Source organism: Sceloporus occidentalis, unplaced genomic scaffold (genome assembly GCF_023333645.1).
Source record: "Sceloporus occidentalis isolate IW3139 unplaced genomic scaffold, rSceOcc1.0.p SCAF_43, whole genome shotgun sequence".
Lineage (NCBI taxonomy): Eukaryota > Metazoa > Chordata > Lepidosauria > Squamata > Phrynosomatidae > Sceloporus > Sceloporus occidentalis.
In genome coordinates this window covers 4443336-4462832 of record NW_028317023.1, presented here as the reverse complement: position 1 = coordinate 4462832, position 19497 = coordinate 4443336, and the positions used below count along the sequence as shown (strand labels likewise).

General features: G+C 40.5%; 1 non-coding gene across 1 annotated transcript; it reads left to right on the top strand.

Annotated features, from left to right (window-relative positions):
• Positions 1 to 10258: 10258 nt before the first annotated feature.
• LOC149289740 (small nucleolar RNA SNORA35) lies at positions 10259 to 10388 on the top strand. The gene has a single exon (XR_016277319.1). It is a non-coding gene; the product is annotated as a small nucleolar RNA SNORA35 (small nucleolar RNA).
• Positions 10389 to 19497: the final 9109 nt, after the last annotated feature.

The following is a 19497-nucleotide window of genomic DNA, read 5'->3' as shown; positions in this document are numbered from 1 at the left end:
ATGCTAACATATAACAACTTCCACAGACCTTGTCAGAGTCACTAGTGTCTGTACAGACAGGTTAGTGTGGTTTATTTACTAAAGTGGGTTTGTTAGTGTTAGATAATGGTTTCCTACACCTTTACAATATCGGTCTAATTCTCCCATAGTTCCTTGCATGAGATGCATATGCTCAAACAGCTATCTTTGACACCAGTACCATAGTTGCCAAATGTTCAGGGAAATCGTCAGTTGTGGTTGACGGCAGGGCCTCCCTAAGGTGGGTTTTAATACCAGGTGGCCAGGCAGCAGTCTGGGGTGACCTAACCAAAGGACTCACATGCTGAGGAGCAGGGCCAGTTGTGGAGATCACAGATCCCCTTCTAACCAACCCAAAAATAAAGAGAGAACGAGGTTTGTCCCTTTAGACCTCTGCTTCTATAACTGTGTGCCAGGGATTTATGCCAAGCACCAGGATATGAGGCCATATCCCTACGCTCAGCACTGAACCCACGAGCACCACAAGGGAGCACTGAAGCAGAGGTTTGAAGAAACAGACCTTGCGCTCTCAAGAAGGACAAAAGGAGAGGGAGGGGGGGTAGATTATAGTGAGAATGGGGAGAGATAAAGGAGAGAGACTTTGAGAAAGGGAAGAGATAGTGAGAAAGAAAAGAGATGTTGAGATAATAAGAGAGATAGGGATAGATAAAGAATATGAGATTCAATGAAAAAGGGAAGTGGTAATGAGAAAGTGTGTGTGTATGTTAGGGCAAGTGTGTCTCAGGGCCAGTATGTCTGTGGCTGCAAGGGCAAGTGTATGGTAGAATGTTTGTGGGTAAGTGCAAGCATGAATGCGCATGACTATGTGTATGGGCAGGCATTTGTAAGGGCAGTATTTCTGTATATTTTGACATTCTATCCATATTATTACTGTTTTGGATCTAAAGGGACTAGAATGATTTACTCTAACACATAATTAACCCAGGGGCACTATTTAGTATTTTAAATTTAAAATATTGATACTGTCTTTTGAGATGCGGTGCTGCAAATGTATCTACTGCACATCAGGGATGTATGCTAGTGTTGGTGGGTGATTATCTGCACCATAATAACTAGTCGGAGCTAAATTATGCTAATTATGTGGGTTGAGAAGAGTGGGCGGAGCTTTAGGGCAATGGGTGTGGAAAATCTTCAAGTAAGTAATTGATAGCTCTGCTGTAAAGTGTTCCTGGATTTTTTTTTTTATGTTGGCAACTTCCAGTATGTATACAGCAGCCAGCTCTAGCACATGTGAGAATGCCAGGGGGTCTCATGTGAAATCACTGCTGAAAGGTATAGCCACTAAGATTGTAGTGATGCCACATATGAACATACCTGGGAACCCCCAGGTTTGAACTGGAGTCACCTGGTGAAGCCCTGCCCCCCCCCCCAGGCCTCTGGGACAGATTCTTCTTCTTTCTCCTACCTACTCCCCACACACTTCCTTTTCATGGCTATGTGTGACTAACTTTGCCCCTTCTAGATGCCACTTCCCCAGACGAGAGCTCTGAGGAGCCTACTCAGGGAATTTCAAGGTATGCACATGATTAAACCAACTGAGTTACCTCCTAAGCCATTTCATTTATTTTAACAGTAGGCGATTTTAGTATGCAACAACACCGATCAAATTATTTTTATAGCCCCTACTGCACCTTTAAAGTGCGCTCACAATTCACAGCAGCTGCATCTTATCTTTGGTACTTGGCATTTTTCCAGCAGTTAGCATTAAATAAAAATTAATGTAGGGTGTTCGGAATGCTATTTTGCTTGCATAAAACAAGTGCCCGTGAGAAGCACAGATGGGATGAAGGGCTTCCAGATAATTCACATATAGCACAGTTCTGACAAACAGAAGGCTCTTTGAGATTCTACAGCTCCACAGACATTTTTATGTTCGTGGAAAACTATAATTCAAAAGACAGAAGAAAATGATGCAGACTATATACATATGAAAAAAATAGAAACTTAGGCTTAGTTATACATTTTGTGAAGAATTCTACAATACATGAGCTAAAACAGTATCGGGCTGGCAGGGGGATACAATAATTTGAATAACCAAGGCCATAGAGGAGGACCTCTAATAATATATATCCAGGTATTTTAACAGCTTTTCTAAACTTACTAATTTTTACGCTGACTCTATGTCCTTTGCATTCAGTTCTGATGGCATAATTTTTTGTTGATTGGTAAGAGTTGCTGGGCCTCAGTATTACCGAGTCAAACGTTTTGGCACTCCTCTGGTCTTGAAGTTGCAGTCTTCCCTTGCCTATACATGTCTCTTTATTATAAATATTTTTCTTAGACTTATTCTTCTCCATACTACTTAAAGTAGAAATGGTGAACTAACAATAATTTAGCAATTTTTGGAATAGAACACAGAATGCAATGGATATTATAGTCCATAATCTAATAGAGAATTACAGCATAGTAAAAGAGCCAGATGAAAATGTGTAGTTATTGGCTGAACCTCTAGAAACTTGCCAGTCCAAAGATATAGATTGCTTAGTAGTTAGATCACTGTTCACATAGTGAAGGTCGGTATGTGAACTCTGCAATGTATTCACATGAGGACTAAAGAATACTAACAACAGTTACTATTATTGCATAAAATTGTACAATCGTATAGGAAAAATATTTCCATGTGGGAATGACAAGGTGGCATGTCAGCTTTTGAGGGACTCAAAGTGATTATTTCACTATCCAGACTTGTATCCCATTCAAATCCGGTGCCCCCACATGTCCTATGTATTTACACTTCTAGTCCACATTTCCATCAGCCCATGCAACACCAAAGACATTCAGTTTTCTCCACTGAAAACTTGTGCTGTTACCTCTGTTTCATCCTTCTGATACAGCAACTACCCACTTCTTTCCAAGATCATAATCTCCCAAACTGATTCACCACAAATTACTACAGTTCCTATAACTTCCTACACTACATCTCATCCCCATAATTAGCTCTTTATTACTAGTAATAAAATAACCCTATTTGTATAACTTGTGTACTTGAATCGTAATTTTTCTGAGACAGTCAAATACCTTTGAGTTTTCTAATGTCATCTTTCTGACTATTGTTGTGCAGTTGTTATGTACTTTGTGGAAATCACACTGAAAACCACAATAAAATATCAACGAAGGCCCCTGATGTTTACTATTCCTTGTCTCAGCATCTGCATAGACATTTGGCAGTACTATTTATCATCCTATGCAGGAGAGATACATTGTGCACATTACCGTGTCCAATCACTCTTGGCAGGACTAAAACATATCACACAGACAAACTACCTTTGTGGCTTTTCCAAAGTGATTTTTTGGGGGGGGGAATCTCCCCAGCTCAAATGACAAAAAAAACATCCTGGTAGAGATGTAGATTCTATTCTCCAGAATCTTGAATATGATTATTTTGTCAAATCAGTTTTTTCACCTCCCTTTTTAGTCCATTTTTTCTTCTTCTTTCCTTTCTCACTCCCACACTCATAACACATAAAATGACCACGTAGGAAACCACTCTCCCTTATGGCAATTAACACCAAGGGATTGAACTCCTCAGGGAAAACAGAGAGGCACCTATGAGATTTCTGGGCAAATAGAGCAGTTGTGATGTTTATCCAAGAGACACACTTCCAAGTGGGGAAGGTACCTAAAGTGACAAACTATTCCATACCCCACTGTCTTCTTTAGCTGGAAAGCGAAATATACATTTGCAGGCGTATACCTCCCTAACACCAGACCACACGATCACATGAAAACTCTAATCGGGGGGGGGGGGGTTTAATGCCTCGATCAACTGAAAGCTGAATACCTACTCTTGATCTACTAGAGTGCCTGCAGGAACGCTCAATAATATGAAAAGATAACTTAACAAATGTATTTCTGGCAGAGACCTGGAAAGCCCTGCACATGGACGCCAGGAAGTACTCTTTTTATTCCCATGTGAATAAAGAGGTTAGCTACAACACATATCACATGGAGTGATAATGCCCCATTGATAATGCGGATAGATTCCCTGATGTATGGTCCCACGCAATTTTCCCTCCAATTTTTCTTAGGTGGTGTGCGCAGAAAATTTCTCTTGTGCAAAAATTTTCCCAGAGCCAAAATTTTGTGAGCACAATATGCTTCTACAAATGTTACATTTAAATTGTTATTCTATATTTTTGGTACAGTTTGCTCATGGTGAATAACACTACATTATAGTGTGATATTATAGTATTAGTTACACAACAGTATTACTTACTGTAATGTCCATTTTGCTCTGTCACACAGTCCATATAAAAGCGAAGTTGATGGAGCTGAAAAAATTCACATTGCAAGGGGGTGGAGCTTTATATTTCTACCCCTTTTGACTCCACTTCCTGGGTCTATTTTAAAGGTGATTGAAGAGCGAATCACAAGTGGAGGCTCCGTGCCGCATAAAGGATGAAAAAACTCCAATACAAGAGACCTCGCCTGCTCCGAAAACCTCTGCCAACTGGACTTGTTGCCAGCCATGGGTATCGCCACAATCTATAGCATGCTTATAGTACTTGCATATGCAACCCCTTTAAAGTTTGTTACCAAATGGGAAGTAGCTCAGGGAGTGTAATTGACCCAATACACCACATGTACGCCTATACAAGAAAATGCATATAAACTCCTTACTTTTTGGTATAAAACTCCTGCGCTACTACATAGGATCAGTTCGGAGCGCTCGGTCCAATGCTGGCGAAGGTGAGAAAAACAGGGAAGCTTACTTTATATATGAGGGAGCTGCAGGCTAATCAGGCCATATTGAGAAGGAATAAGAGACGCCATTGGGAAATTGACAGATAACCCGCCACGATGTAGCCCAGCAAGCCAGAGCCGTAGCTAGCTACTTTTGCACCCAAGGCAAGAATGGAAAATTGTGCCCCCCAGCTATTTTTACAGAGGCTATTTTATTTACACTGTCCTTACACACGACTGCCCACACATGCTGCCTTTACACACACACCTGCCTATAAACACACATATACACATACACTGCCCTTACACACGACTGCCCACACATGCCCATAAACACACATATACACATACACTGCCCTTACACACAACTGTCCATAAACACACATATACACATACACTACCCTTACACATGACTGCCAACACACACTGCCTTTACACACACACACACCTGCCCATTAACACACATATACACATACACTCCCCTTTCACAGCCCTGCCTTTACACACACCTGCCCATAAACACACATATACACATACACTGCCCTCACACGTACCTGCCCATTAACATGCATATACACATACACTGCCCCTACACACACCTGCCCATTAACACACATATACACATACACTGCCCTCACACACACCTGCCCATTAACACACATATACACATACACTGCCTTTACATACACCTCCCTATACGCACATATACACACACCTGCCTTTACACACATATGCACATAAACTGCCATTACTCACCCCTGCCCTTACACACACATATGCACATATACACACAAATACCTACACTGCTCTTACACACACCTGCCCATACACATACACCTGCCCATACACACACACAAGCTTACAAACACACACATATATATACACATACACTGTCTTTACACCCCTTTCTCCCAATATCTTTCCTTTCTTATCTTCCATCCTCCACCTAACATTCAATTTTGGAAATGTGAGGTCTGTCACTTCAGACCGCAGCTTCCGTGCTCCCTCATCACTATGTGCCGGCTATTGATGCAGAGCGTGGGGGTGACGTCATATGCCGGTGCTCGGCATCATTTGCCAGTGCGTAGTGATTAGGGAGCACAGAAGCCGCAGTCTGAAGTGACAGCTCTCGCTCTCCCTAATGTTGGGCTGGTTGGAGGGAGATTGTGATCTCCCCAACCGGTCCTGCAGCTGCTGATCAGGCAGCTGTGCGCCTCCTCACAGCTGCGCCCGAGGCGAGTGCCTCTCTCTGTTGCATCCTGTTGCATCATACTAACAAACCAGTCTCGCCTTGCAAAAAATTAGTCACTAAATGCTGCCAAACTCCTGGTTCCCTCTTGTTGGAAGTCCCCTGGTTGTTAAAGGACTGGCTAGAAAATGGTTTAAGAGATCCTCTCTGTTGAGGAGCTCTCACAAAGTCCTAACGACCAGATGGAGCAGCATAGAACCACATGATTTTATTGGCTGGAACTTCAACAAAGTGTATGCTTTCCCTGCCTGCTGTCTTCCAACGACAAGGATGGGTTGCGAGGGAGACCTACCTAACTCGGCCTCCTTTCTGGGAGAGGGAATAGATAGTCTGCTCCTATACTCATATACATATGCACATACACATGCACTTTTTTTTCTCTTTCTCTCTCTTGCCTTCATATTCAGCTTTTTTTATCCCCTTTGTCTGAACCTGACCCCACCGCTCCCTGATTTTTCCCCACTTTGGAGCGGCAGACCAAGGTTATTATAAAGTTGCTTCTACCTAACAACCGAAGGGAGGAATGAGGAAGCATGAAAATAATACTTTCAGTTGTGCATGCCTAAGCAGAAGAAATGCAATATGTCAGAATAAATGTGCATAAACTTGTATCGTCTATGGGAGACTGCCTCTATAAACGCCTCCCCTGCATTACCCAGTATGTTTCTGTCGAAATGTATGTTCCTAGGATGTTCTGTTTTTATGTGTTAAATGATTATTTGACATGCCAATACCCAGGGTTGAATTTTATAGATGAAGAGCCCTCATCTTCCAACAATTTACAATAAGCCACAATTAGTTTTGTAAGTGCAACATGAACATCAGTGGTAATTAATTGGAGCTCTCGGTGGGGCTATCAACAAGTCTTTTTACTTTATTTAGCTTAAAAAATGTATTCTAGGCATAAAGTTTGGCTTCCTCATTCAAAAGGAACAATCCTGCCCTACTATGAAAAAGTCGAAGCAAATGAAATGAAAATGTAGAGAAGGAGTCTGCCAAATCACAAGTTGTATGCAAGGTTATAACATATGCCCTTGGCTTGAAGGAGGACCCCAGATCTTAAAGCCTCCCGCAAAGCTTCCTGATGCAGAAGTGGGATCTTTGATGATGGCATCTGTTACTAATTATCTTTGCAATTATTTATTACCAGCCAACATGATTTGTCTTCACTGGGTTATTTGTGTATTACACTGACAGCTTGTGTTGATAATGCGACCACACGTAAGTGAGTGCACGGTGACATGTTCCAAAACACAGATCTATAGATCCATGACAGAAGGAGGGGGCATTTTGTGTTGTACGACTGTTTGCATGTTCCTCTTAACGAACAGATGGTCTTTGCAACAACTTAAATTTTGCCTTTCCAGACATTCAGTATTATAATGTTCTGTAACAATTTACGGTCCGGTATCTATTTAAATTTCTTACATTAAAGCATTCATATCTATGCATGATGTTTAATTGATTTATATACTATTTTAGTCATTAATTATCTTCTTCGTATTACTACGCATAGTCTATACTTAGTGGGTCTCCAAGTTCTGTATATTTCTATTAACCCCTTCGTGACAATTGCCGGTCCGGGCACGTCACTGAAAATCGTGACGATTATGACAATTGACGTGCCAGGACCGGCACGTCTTTAAACGGGTGAAAAAATCGATCCGTGATCGATTTTTTCACTCAAACGGTGTTGCTCTAATGCCTCGACATCGAGGCATTGAGCAACACCAAAAAAAACATTCCCGCCCCCCCCGATCGCTCCTAGGAGCAAAAAAAAAACATGTTTGAAAGACTGCACGTCTTTCAAACATGGCGGCGCCCGCCGCCGAAAAACGGGTTTAGGAAGCGATCGCGAGTCGCTTCCTTTGCTTAGCTGGTGTTGCTAAGATGCCCCAGTATCGAGGCATCTTTGCAACACCTGTTTAGCAAAGGAAGCGACTCGCGATCGCTTCCTAAATGCTCAACTTACCTTCCCGGTGCCGGTGTCTTCGAAACACACGCGGTGTTTCAAGATGGCGGCGCCCATCAAGCCGGGGGGCGGAGCCTGCTGACATCATCGGGGGGGTGTTGCTGGATGTCATGGACATCCAGTGAATAACACCCCTAGTGGTCAGATCACTCATAAGAGTGATCATGATTTGATAAATCAAAGGCAATGTTTTCTAAACATTGCCTTTGATCAGTATTGGATCTGCCCCCCTCCTTCACTTGCTTCTAGTGAGGGAGAGAGACAGATCAGTGTGTTCTGGTATTTCAGGTATTCCCTAATAAAAATATATATATATTGATCCAAAGGCTCTTATAAGAGCCACCCATATAATATTAACCCCTTCATTGCCATTGATCACTGCATAAACAGTGATCTTGCATAGTGGCAATTGTTTTTGGGTTTTTTTTTTTTACATGTTTTTTTACTTTTTTTAGTTTTTTTTACTTTTTTTAGGTTTTTTTTTTATTTTTTATTATAGCCATTAACCCTTTCCTTCCCCACTATTTTTGCTGCAATTCTTACCATGCAGCGGTATACGGCTGAGGAGGCGTATGCCTTTTTGGCCACAGATTCTGAGGCCACTGATACAGCGTCAGATTTTGACGTTGGTCAGTTCACAGATACATCTAGTGATGTATCTGTGGCTGTTAGGACGCCTACCACACGTAGTCGTGGCAGTGCACCAGAGGCATGGGTAGCGCCTAATAGGTACAAGCCAGCTATCCCTCCTTTTTCTGGAATTCCTGGCATCAATATTGATGTTACAGGATTCACTCCACTGCAATTTGTGCAGGTTTTTTTGGGAGACGATGTCTTGGGAGACATTGTCACACAAACAAACATTTATGCCCAGCAGCACCGTGCTGCTAGCCCTAATTCTTTTTGGGCAAAACAGCCATGGACTCCCATTGACGTGCCAGAATTTCTTAAATTCTGGGCACTCACAATGTTAATGGGCATTATAAAAAAGCCCTCCATCCGCTCCTACTGGAGCACCAGCCCCATCTTTAGTACCCCCATTTTTGCCCAAACTATAACTAGGCAAAGGTATGAAATGATTCTTCGTTTCATGCATTTTAGCGACAACAGCCTGTGCCCCCCTAAGGAGGACCCCCAGTTTGATAGGCTGTACAAAATCCGCCCCCTGATTACCCATCTCGCTGCCAGGTTTCCAGAGGTTTATACACCTGGAAAAAATATCTGCGTGGATGAATCCCTAATGAAATATAAAGGAAGGTTGGGATTCAAGCAGTATATTCCTTCCAAGCGCTCCAGGTATGGAGTGAAGGTGTATAAGCTCTGCGAGAGCGAGACAGGATATACTCATGCCTTCCGGGTATACGAGGGCAAGGATAGCTACCTTGACCCTCCAGGTTGCCCAGATCATCTGGGCACCAGTGCCAAGATTGTTTGGGACCTAATATTCCCCCTTATGAACAAAGGCTACCACTTGTATGTAGATAACTTCTATACAAGCGTCCCTTTGTTCAAGCTGCTGTATTGTTTCGATACGGTAGCTTGCGGTTCTATAAAAAAGAACCGCTTGGGTTTCCCACAACGCCTGGTACGAACCCGGCTAGGAAAGGGGGAGACCTCAGCTCTACGCCAAGAGGAGCTTTTGGCATTGAAGTTCAAGGACAGAAAAGAGGTGTGCATGCTGAGCACCATCCACGATGAGAGAACCGTGGAGGTTTCTGTCCGTGGCAGAGCTGGGGTCACTACAAAGCCAGTGTGCATCAGGGCCTATAACAAGCACATGGGTGGAGTTGATCTGTCAGATCAACTCCTACAGCCCTACCTCATTATGAGGAAGACAAAGGCCTGGTACAAGAAGGTTGCAATTTATCTAATGCAAATTGCAACCTATAACGCTTTTTTGCTGCACAAAAAAGCAGACACTGGGCTGAAGCTGTCTTTTTTGCAGTTTCAGCTCGAAGTAATTTCAGGTATCTTGTACCGTGATGCACCTGGTCCCGAAGTAGTGATGGGAACCAACAGAATTGGGGCTACCCATTTTATTTTTAAAATCCCCCCTACAGCAAAGAAGCAGAATCCCCAAAAGAGATGCAGGGTATGCTACAGCAGGGGGCAAAGAAAGGACACCACATTTTACTGTCCAGATTGCCCTGGAAAACCTGCACTCTGTGTCGGTGACTGCTTCAAGCTGTATCACACAGTTTCCCATTTTTTATTTTTTTTTTGTTCCTGCTCCATTTTTGTATTTTTTTTTAATTTTTTGTTACATTTACTGTTTTTTAGCTTTTATTTGCTCCACCATTTTTAAGCGTTTTTATTTGCACTGTCAAGTGACCCCTGTGTCCATTCCGTGGCATGAGGGACCACTTAAGGTGCTAGATCAAATCCCTTCTTGGAGATAGGCCAGGCTTTCTTGTAACCTGTCCCTACTGATAGTTGGGTACAAGCATTTTTCTTTACCCAGATGTAAAATTCCTACTGAATTTGAATTGCTCATGTTCCAAATGTGGCCCTTTTGCCCCCAAACAATCTGACAAACCCATGCATGTGGGGTATCAATGTACTCAGGAGATGTTGCTGGACACATATCTGGGTGTTGTGTGACAGCAACATATACCAGGAGCTGTAATTTCACACCTGAAGTACAAAGTATGTGAAAAAAACACCAAAAACAATTACTATCCCAAACTTTGACAAGGGTTGGTGGTAGGATTAGTGCATGGAAAGGGTTAAACTATCAGCATCTAAAATACCCTGGGGTGTCTAGTTTTCAAAAATATATGGTTTGGTGGGGTAAATTTAATTTGCTGGCTTCAAAGATGCCCCAAATACCACATAGAGACAGAATTACCAGATTCAGAGAAAAATGGTTTTGAATTAGCAAAACGCTACTTGTACTTATTGCCCCATAACGTGTAGAAGAAAGCAAAAAAACATAAAAACATTGGGTATTTCTAAACTCGGGACAAATAGTAGAATCTATTTAGCAGGTTTTTTCAGTAGTTTTTTATGATGAATAAAAGATTTTTCAAATAAAAGTGAGAAAATGTGTTTTTTTTCAATTTTTCGTCATATTTTATTATTTTTATTATAGGAAATTACATCATATGAAAAAATTTGGTGTCTGAAGAAAGCCCTTCTTGTCCTGAAAAAAACAATATATAACTTGTGTGGGTTTAGTAAATGGGTTAAGAGAAAATTACAGCTAAACACAAACACCGCAGAAACGATAAAACAGCCATTGTCACGAAGGGTACAAAAAGTAAAATCAGCCTTTGTCACGAAGGGGTTAAACTTATGACCTACACTGTCCTAACACTTAATGAAAGATTGAATACATTAGGACTAATATATGCTTAAACTTGAGATAAGAAAGTAGAAACTAAAATTTCCAATTAGGGCAAATTAGTAGAATTGCCTTTTCGTTATTAGATGATTGCTTACAAGGCTATATATTTTTTAATCTGTCATAATTTCCTTGAAGTACCCTGTGTGGCTTTTTTTTTATTTCATGTTTGCTGATATAAGTCACAGTAAACCCTGAAGCCATAAGGTCTTTATACAATTTCACCATTATTGATGTGTAACTTGATGTATCGTTCCAGTATTGGGAATTATAGATTTGTGTGATTTTTTTTTAAAGGTTGGACTTTACTAAACAGGGCCACATCACATTGGTAAAGCAGTTCCTTGGTGTATCAGTTTTATTAATCACTGACGTTATGTGTTCCAGGACTCTTCTACTTACGTAGGCAGAGCAATTCATAGCCTTTATTTAAAAAATTACACCTGAAATGTTTTGGTAGGGCAGATGTATCGACATACTTTAAAATGTATACATTGATACATGCCTTTTACTTTTGCAGGTAGCCACATAGGTGTATTTGACTTCTCAATAAAAGACCAACGGGTGACCTCAGGGTAATGGAATGGATGTGGACATCAGAGAGGTTTTGATGTGCAGTAAGATATTCCAATGTTTTTTTTGACGGCCAACTAGAACACATCTAGTCTGTATATTTTTACTGATGTAGAGAGTCAGATCTAAATCAGTCCTTGGTCTTGTCGTAGATTCAGGATAGCTTTATGTGTATCCCACGTATGTTTACATTTCCTCACTGTATTAGCCTCTACTGCTTCTGATAGGAGACTGCTCCATTTATCTACCACCCCCTCTGTAAAGTAACCCTTCTTTACTTTACATCAAAACCTCTAAAGGGGAATTGTTCCACCGACTCAAGCCTAAGACCTTCTGCTTGAAAGGCATGCAGGGATGAGCAGTTTCTCCTGAGACACAGATTTTGGCTGATACAAATGACAAAGTACATGGTTATAACTAGACTTTTCTACAAGAATAAAAAGGAGGGTAATGATCTCACCTTTTGGTCTCCTCATCTGGCTAAGATTTTTATATGAGCTCATTTTGATCCACTGGAATTGGAAGGAAGTAATCTAGCACAGTGAGATAGAGGGCTTTTAACATGGGAAAACAGTGGTTATGTTGGTAACACTGAGTGACTTCAAATAACGCAAAGTTGAGCTTGTAGTTGTTTATATGGGGAATGCTGAGTACCTACACTATTGTTTTTATGTATTTGAGTGCCCCCAGAAATAGCTCATGTTTGTAGGGAATTGGTTTTAACATAGTCCTTTTGTTGGTGTATGTCTAAGCAACAGTCCCAGGACTAATTTCGAAGCTTTGCCCTATGATATTTGGATAGTCTGCTTGTATGGTGTTTTTTGGGGAAACAAATGCTCAATTGAATTATTTTATAATTTATTAAGATTTCTTTTTCTGTTCATTAGTTAAAGAGATATAAAAACAGAAAATATATGCCAGTAAATCCTATTATGGTCTTTGTAATGGCAAGCTTAACACAGACTTCTGAAATGTTAAATTACTGCCCTCAATTAACCTTAATAGCGTTGTATGAAAATAAGAATTAATTAAAGCTTGTCGCTTATATCTCATTAACTCTAATATTTCATAACAGAAGAGTGATGCATGCAACTTATTATCATGACTTGTTACACATTACCTCCTGGAGAATGTTTCCAATGAAACATACATATGCCTGATGTAGGTTACTTACAATATTCCCTATAAGATAAGTTTTGCAATGCATGAATATGATATGTGATGTATTACTAAATCTTTTTTTTTTTTTTTTATTATTATGCTAGGACCACACATTTTTCACTTAGGGCTGGTAAACATAAGAAGGCACATTACAAATTAACAAAGGAAATTGCTTAACCATTTGTGGTATGCATGCTAAGACATTTACAAATATTTAGGGTATGATGAATATAATGCATCTGAAAACTGGATTTTTTTAAAATAATAGATTCATACATTTTTTTTTGTTTGTTTTTTAAATACCATTGAAGGGAATAAAATGATAACTAGGAGCAGATTTGGAATAGAAGATAACAAAACCTTGGAAGAGCTGATAACATTCGATTTAATTCAAAGGGTATAGGTAAAGCTAAGTCAACCACTTGACCCCCCTGCAGTAACTAACATATGCTCTGGCACAAGTATTTTCACATACACTCTCACTAACACACACTCGCGCTACACACATATTTACACTAACACACACTCTCACAATATGCACAGCATATACAATACAATGATCAATATTGTCATAATCACAGGGCTTGAACCTGAGGTGTACCTGTTATCTGCAATGTTGCTCTTACATCTGTAGCCTCTGGAGCATTTATGTTACAGATGTACAAAGTAGCCTTTACCCACTCAATCCCCTGCTCTCTAGACACACCTGTCATTTCACCTGTGCCCTGTTTCCAATTTCTGACTACATGGCTGGCTAAATAAACCTGCTGCTCCCTGCATTTAGTGTTGGAGCATTATAGCCTGTTTTCATTGTAACCTGAGTTTATATATATTGTGCATTCCCTGTTACTCAACAGGCTTGCTTGTCGTGGGGATTCTTGGTTGCTGACCCAACCTTTATTGTGGATTCCTTGCTGAAGACCCGGTTTGTATGTGGCCAGTCAAAGCTAGGGACTCAACCTGGGGGAGAGCTATTGCCCTGTGTAGGGTTTTGTGCATAAATCTGCCCTTGCACCTGAATTCTCACCTAATCCAACATCTAAAACCGTAACAAATATATATAAAACTTATTCATTTAACATGCTAAAAGTAAAAACTACATCAGCATACTGAACTGAATCCAGTGTAAGAATATATTTAAGGGTGTGTGTTCAGATTCTTGGTATTATACGTTATCTAAAAGATGGAATTCTTTTCCATAATTCACAAAGGCTTGGTCTGAGAAAGGCACAAACTTTTTTTCTGCCAATAGAATGGCATTGAGATGGTATGTGGTTAGGTCTTACAAGCTACTTGCTTTTATGTGGATATCAACTTTGAGTTTGTTTTTTTTAACAAATATGATGATAATATACAAGCTATATGGTATAATGATAATATCTTAATATATTAAATCTAATGGAATAATAAATATTGTATACCTATAAAAATATAAGGATAATAGACAATATTTGCTTCAATCACTTCAATTTCTATCCACATGCACATTCTTGAGAAAATGTCACATTAATTAAATTCTAAAATAAAGGGTAATCGAAAAGACGGGTTAAGGAGCACGCAATATGACAACCCGTAAGGCCTTTAAAGAACATAGTAAAAGTTGCGTTTCTGGATAACCTTTAAACATGTAGGAAAACATATCATTCTTATGGCAGATAATACATTGGCCAATCTAGTCCGAATGCTTGTGTCATACTTTTGGCATAGCATTTAAGAAGCTCTTTTAATATAATGTATGTAGCTCAATTGCATATTGAACTTGAGGTTGATGTATTAAAACCTGTAGCCCCGTTTTGCCTATGCTGACCTCATGCTGGTGAACATTGCTTTCTAAAAGCTAGGTTTTAGTTCAAATGAAATTTACTGTCGAGAATAGTACAATATCTAAAGAAGAAAAGTTTGCATAGACAATAGCTACAATGCAAGAAGAGAGAGGGACAGATAGTTATACAAAATGTTTATTTGGCATAAGGGTTAAGCAAGCCCCCTCCTAGTATTGCACCAGGCCTAGGCCTACATACCATTTGATTGTCATAAGCCAAAAAAACGATTTCATTCCAAAAATAACTGTGGTGTCTATTCAAGCTACAGTCCTATTTTTTTTCTTCAAATCTTTAATCACGGAGCTTAAAGAGCAATTGTCACCTTCCAGATCTTTGACGCTTATTCTTGTATCTATATGCAACATATATTAATAGGTAAATGAATTTCACGCTCAACTATGATGCCTCATAAATCTCAGCCTTCTCTTCAACCCTAAGGAACTCACAGGAGATGGAGATTCTTCTACGTTGAGGAGGACAATTAACCCTCTTATATACTTAAAGAGCTTTATTGCCTCTCCATTTGAATCTAAACTCCTCTTTCTTAATGGGTCAAGGTCTCCATAGTAGCCAGTTTCCTTTATTGCAGAACACAGTATTACTGACCTTCATAAAAGATATGTTGACGAGTAAAAAAGTGGCTTTTTTGGGGGACAATATTGTCTTGGCACCCACACAGAATCAGCCTCTACATTATGGACATAAAAAGCCTCCATCAGAGGTAATTGCCCTATGCAGGTGATCAGACCATGTAGCCTTTTACTTCACAATTCCAGTGGTTCAACCCATTTTCAGAGTGACTGCAAATGGCCAAGTATGGTCTTACAAGAGATATAGGTGTGTGAGTTATCCTCCAACATGGCCATGTTCTTGTCACATCTCATCTAACCATGTCTTTTGTAGTGGGAAGAACATCATTTTCAGATTCTCTAAAAATTCTGTTTTCTTATTCTTGTTGATCATCCAAAGAAAATTAAAAGCTTGGTTTTTAGCAATTTGCCGGGCAAAAATAGATTTTAATATTATATAAAATCATAGAATGTGCTAATCACCCCCCACACACACATATATATTGTTTTAATAGCATACCCTAAGCTAAATGCTGACAAGTGTCTTATGTCACAGTGCTCCACCTCGAAACTAAGAGTCCCTGGAAAATCTCTTCTGTATGAGCAGCAACAAACCCAAACATACATTTCTACCAATTGAAGGGAAGTTTATATTTTTATATGGATCCCGAGCAAAAGGCCTTTAGGGGGATTGCCTACAATTGTCAAAAAACTGCATGTGACTAATATCACCGCAAAACACAAGAAAAGTTAACTCCGTAAGGAGAATCCACTGACCACTGATGTTAATTTTTGCAGGTTTTAGAAAGAAAAACACAGATCGTCTCTAAGTATATAATAATACAGTAGTTGCCAATCTTTCCTCTTAATTAAAATGGTAGTATGTATTAATTAGTCTGTTGCAGTATATATATATGTGACAAAACAGGTGCTTTTTATTTTAGTCTTCTCTTTTGCTCCAAAACACACACAGTATGTTGTCCAGCAAGCGCTCAGCAAATATAGTGGAGATTTGCTGCCATCTGGAGCTCAGACAGCCACTCTTGATGTCATTGTAAAGCTTAATTACCATTTACAGCAATCTGATATTTACTGTAATATACAGCAATAAATTAAGTATGACTTTTGCATGACTTTAAGGTTTTCTGACATCCATCCTTTACCTGGTGATTAATGGACCCAAATCCCTCTGTCTCTCCATCCTCCTCAGATGTTTCCCTTTTCTAGCGGCTCAGATTGTTTGCTCAATATGAGTGTATACACAATCCTGAATTATGTATATATATAATTATATTATGTATATACAACCTCAAAAAATACATTTATATATTAAAGGAAGTCCAACCATAATATGGGATTTAATGCATATGATAGATGTGTATATCTTTTAAATTATTTTAGTCTCCTTGCAAATACATGGAAGGATTTAGGAAGTAATTGCTATGCATTTGCCCTTTTCCCAGTCACACAGCTCCTTGGCTTGCAGGCTATATGTTTGGCCAAACACATATTTTTCCACTCCACACACACTCACACACCCTATAATCAACCTCAGCCAGATCCAGCACTCGTGACCTCCAGACCAGGGGTCTAAGAAGACACACCATGCACGCCTGGTGGTTTCCTGCCAGCGATTGGCTTCAAGCAGGCAAAACTGGCACAAAACCTGGACCACGGAGAGGGCAGAGCTCTGCAGCTCTGGCGCTTCAGCTTTGTCTAAAGGTAATGAAGGCATATTAAAGTACAGTATATTGTTGTCTCTTTAAATTGTGTAAATAAACGACTTTTTTCCTTCTTTAAAATAACATGCAGATATATAGCTATTATTGCATCAACATGTCACATAAAAGGCAAAGTAAAATCCTGATCCCTAGCCACACCTCAAAACAAACTTGTTTCATTCTGGCCATATGAAATGTTGGGAGCCATGGATAGGCAATAATGTGGCCAGTACTGTTTGGGGAAAAAAATGGCGACAGCTCTACTTTTAAGCAACAGAAGCATGAGAAAATAACCACGGGAGAAAATACATAACGTGGAACATCTTGTGGGGCTTTTTTTTATTTCCCCATGATCCAGTCATCTAATGTATATGATAGCTGTACATGGAATATATATATATATACCTTAACCCTATAGTGAACCATGTCTGTATGAGGATGTCCTAATATTTAGAAAAGCTCCTGTATGGAAAGCAGTTGGGGGGGCTTGTATAGAGGCAAATGCATATGGGGGATTCTGCACATACAACTACTTTCCATACAGGAGCTTTTCTAAACATTAGGACATCATCATACAGACATGGCCCACTATAGGGTTAAATTTTATATATATATATATATATATATATATATATATATATTCCATGGAACACATTCTCGATTCGGTGAGGCTATCATGAAATTCAGCTTTGTTGTGTGTCCCTAAGGAATTCAACAGAAAGCCTGATTCTGATGCAGAGATTTTGAGAATGGGAAAATCTGGTGCATAGTTGGTGTTGCCATGGAAACACTAACTGCATTTCTCGATTATCTTACAGGCCATTGTTTCATCTGGTTTACCTAATGGGAAGTGACACTTAATATTCCAAATGAACCACTTTGATTGATCAATTACATCATTTAACACTTCTTTTCCCAGTGTGGTCAATTTCATAATCCTTGCCAAAACATAAGAATGTGTTTGCTGGCACTATGGTTTAAATCAGTTTTTGATTATAATGCTTATGAAATATGTGTTGGGTAAAAGGCTCTGCGGTATTCAGAGGAAAAAAATATCTATAGGTCTACAAACATGACTGAATGCAAATAAATAGTTCTAGAAAAGTAAGTGTTCCAAAGCGAGGGTGGGGGCTAGACACATACATGAGCAAGGCAAGCCCCATGTATTTGGGTTAGAAGGGGAATAGGACAGGGGGTAGGGATGGCTCCCATAACCCAGAAAGGGAGCATGGTAACACAGAGAATTGGAGCTTCATCAGGAGACTCCGGCCATGGGTATGGGCATCACCTATATGCAGATTACTTTCCTTCAGTGGAGTAACTACAGGGGTCGCACCCCTTGTTCCTGTCTCCTCGTACTGGTTCAAAATAGTTTCTCAACTATTTTAAACCGAAACAGAGAGACAGGAAGATATTGTTACATCACGTGCCCCACGTTGAAAGCAAGACTGTGTGCGAGGAGCTGGAAAGGAAGCTGCTGGTGATGTGAGAGGTAAGCGGGGGTGGAATGTATTATGTATATGTGTTTGCGTATAAGCAGGGGCATAACTAGAAGCCTCAGGGCCCCGGTTAATCTGTTAAGGGCCCCCCCCAAAAAAACATGATTTTTACACAACAATCTACCCCCTCTCCCCCCTTCTCACACTATCTACCCCCTCTCTCCTCCTTCTCAGGCCCATCTAGCCCATCTCCCTCCCTTCTGACTATCTACCCTCTCCCTACCCCCCCCCCTTGGTATGTCACTTACCGTGCAGTCCTGTGGTGGCAGCACGAGGCTCCTATCTCGCTGGTCTGCCGCGGTATGCACAGCTTCACTGCTGAGCGCCGGCATCTGAGACAGACGCCTCATGCTCCCACCACTGCAGTCGGGGCAGAGCTGAGGCAGGCAGCAGCAGGGAGCAGAGGAGACAGAAGGGCGCCGAGCGGTTGCTGAAAACAACCGCTTGCCACCCCCTGGGCCCCCCTGACTGGCAGAACTCCAGGGCCCGGTCGCAGTCACGACCCCAGTAGTTCCACCACTGCGTATAAGTATGTATGTGAGCATGGATGTGTAGCTGGGCGGGTGGGTGTGTGAGCATGAATGTGTAATTGTGTGTGTCAGCAGGTATGTGTAATATGGGGTGAGATGGAGAGTTAGAATGAATGTGTACGTGTGTGTTAGTAAGTATGAGAGTGTGTAATTTGTGTAAGTATTTACATATGTGTGCCAGAGCGTATGTTGGATGGGGGGAGCAAGGGGTAATGATAGCACAGACCAGCTGTTCAAGTTTGGGGCCCCGGGGGCAATTTTCACACCAGGGCACTGTGGTTTCTAGTTACCCCCTTGCTTTTCATTTACTTCATTTTTGTGCCAGATCAATGTAA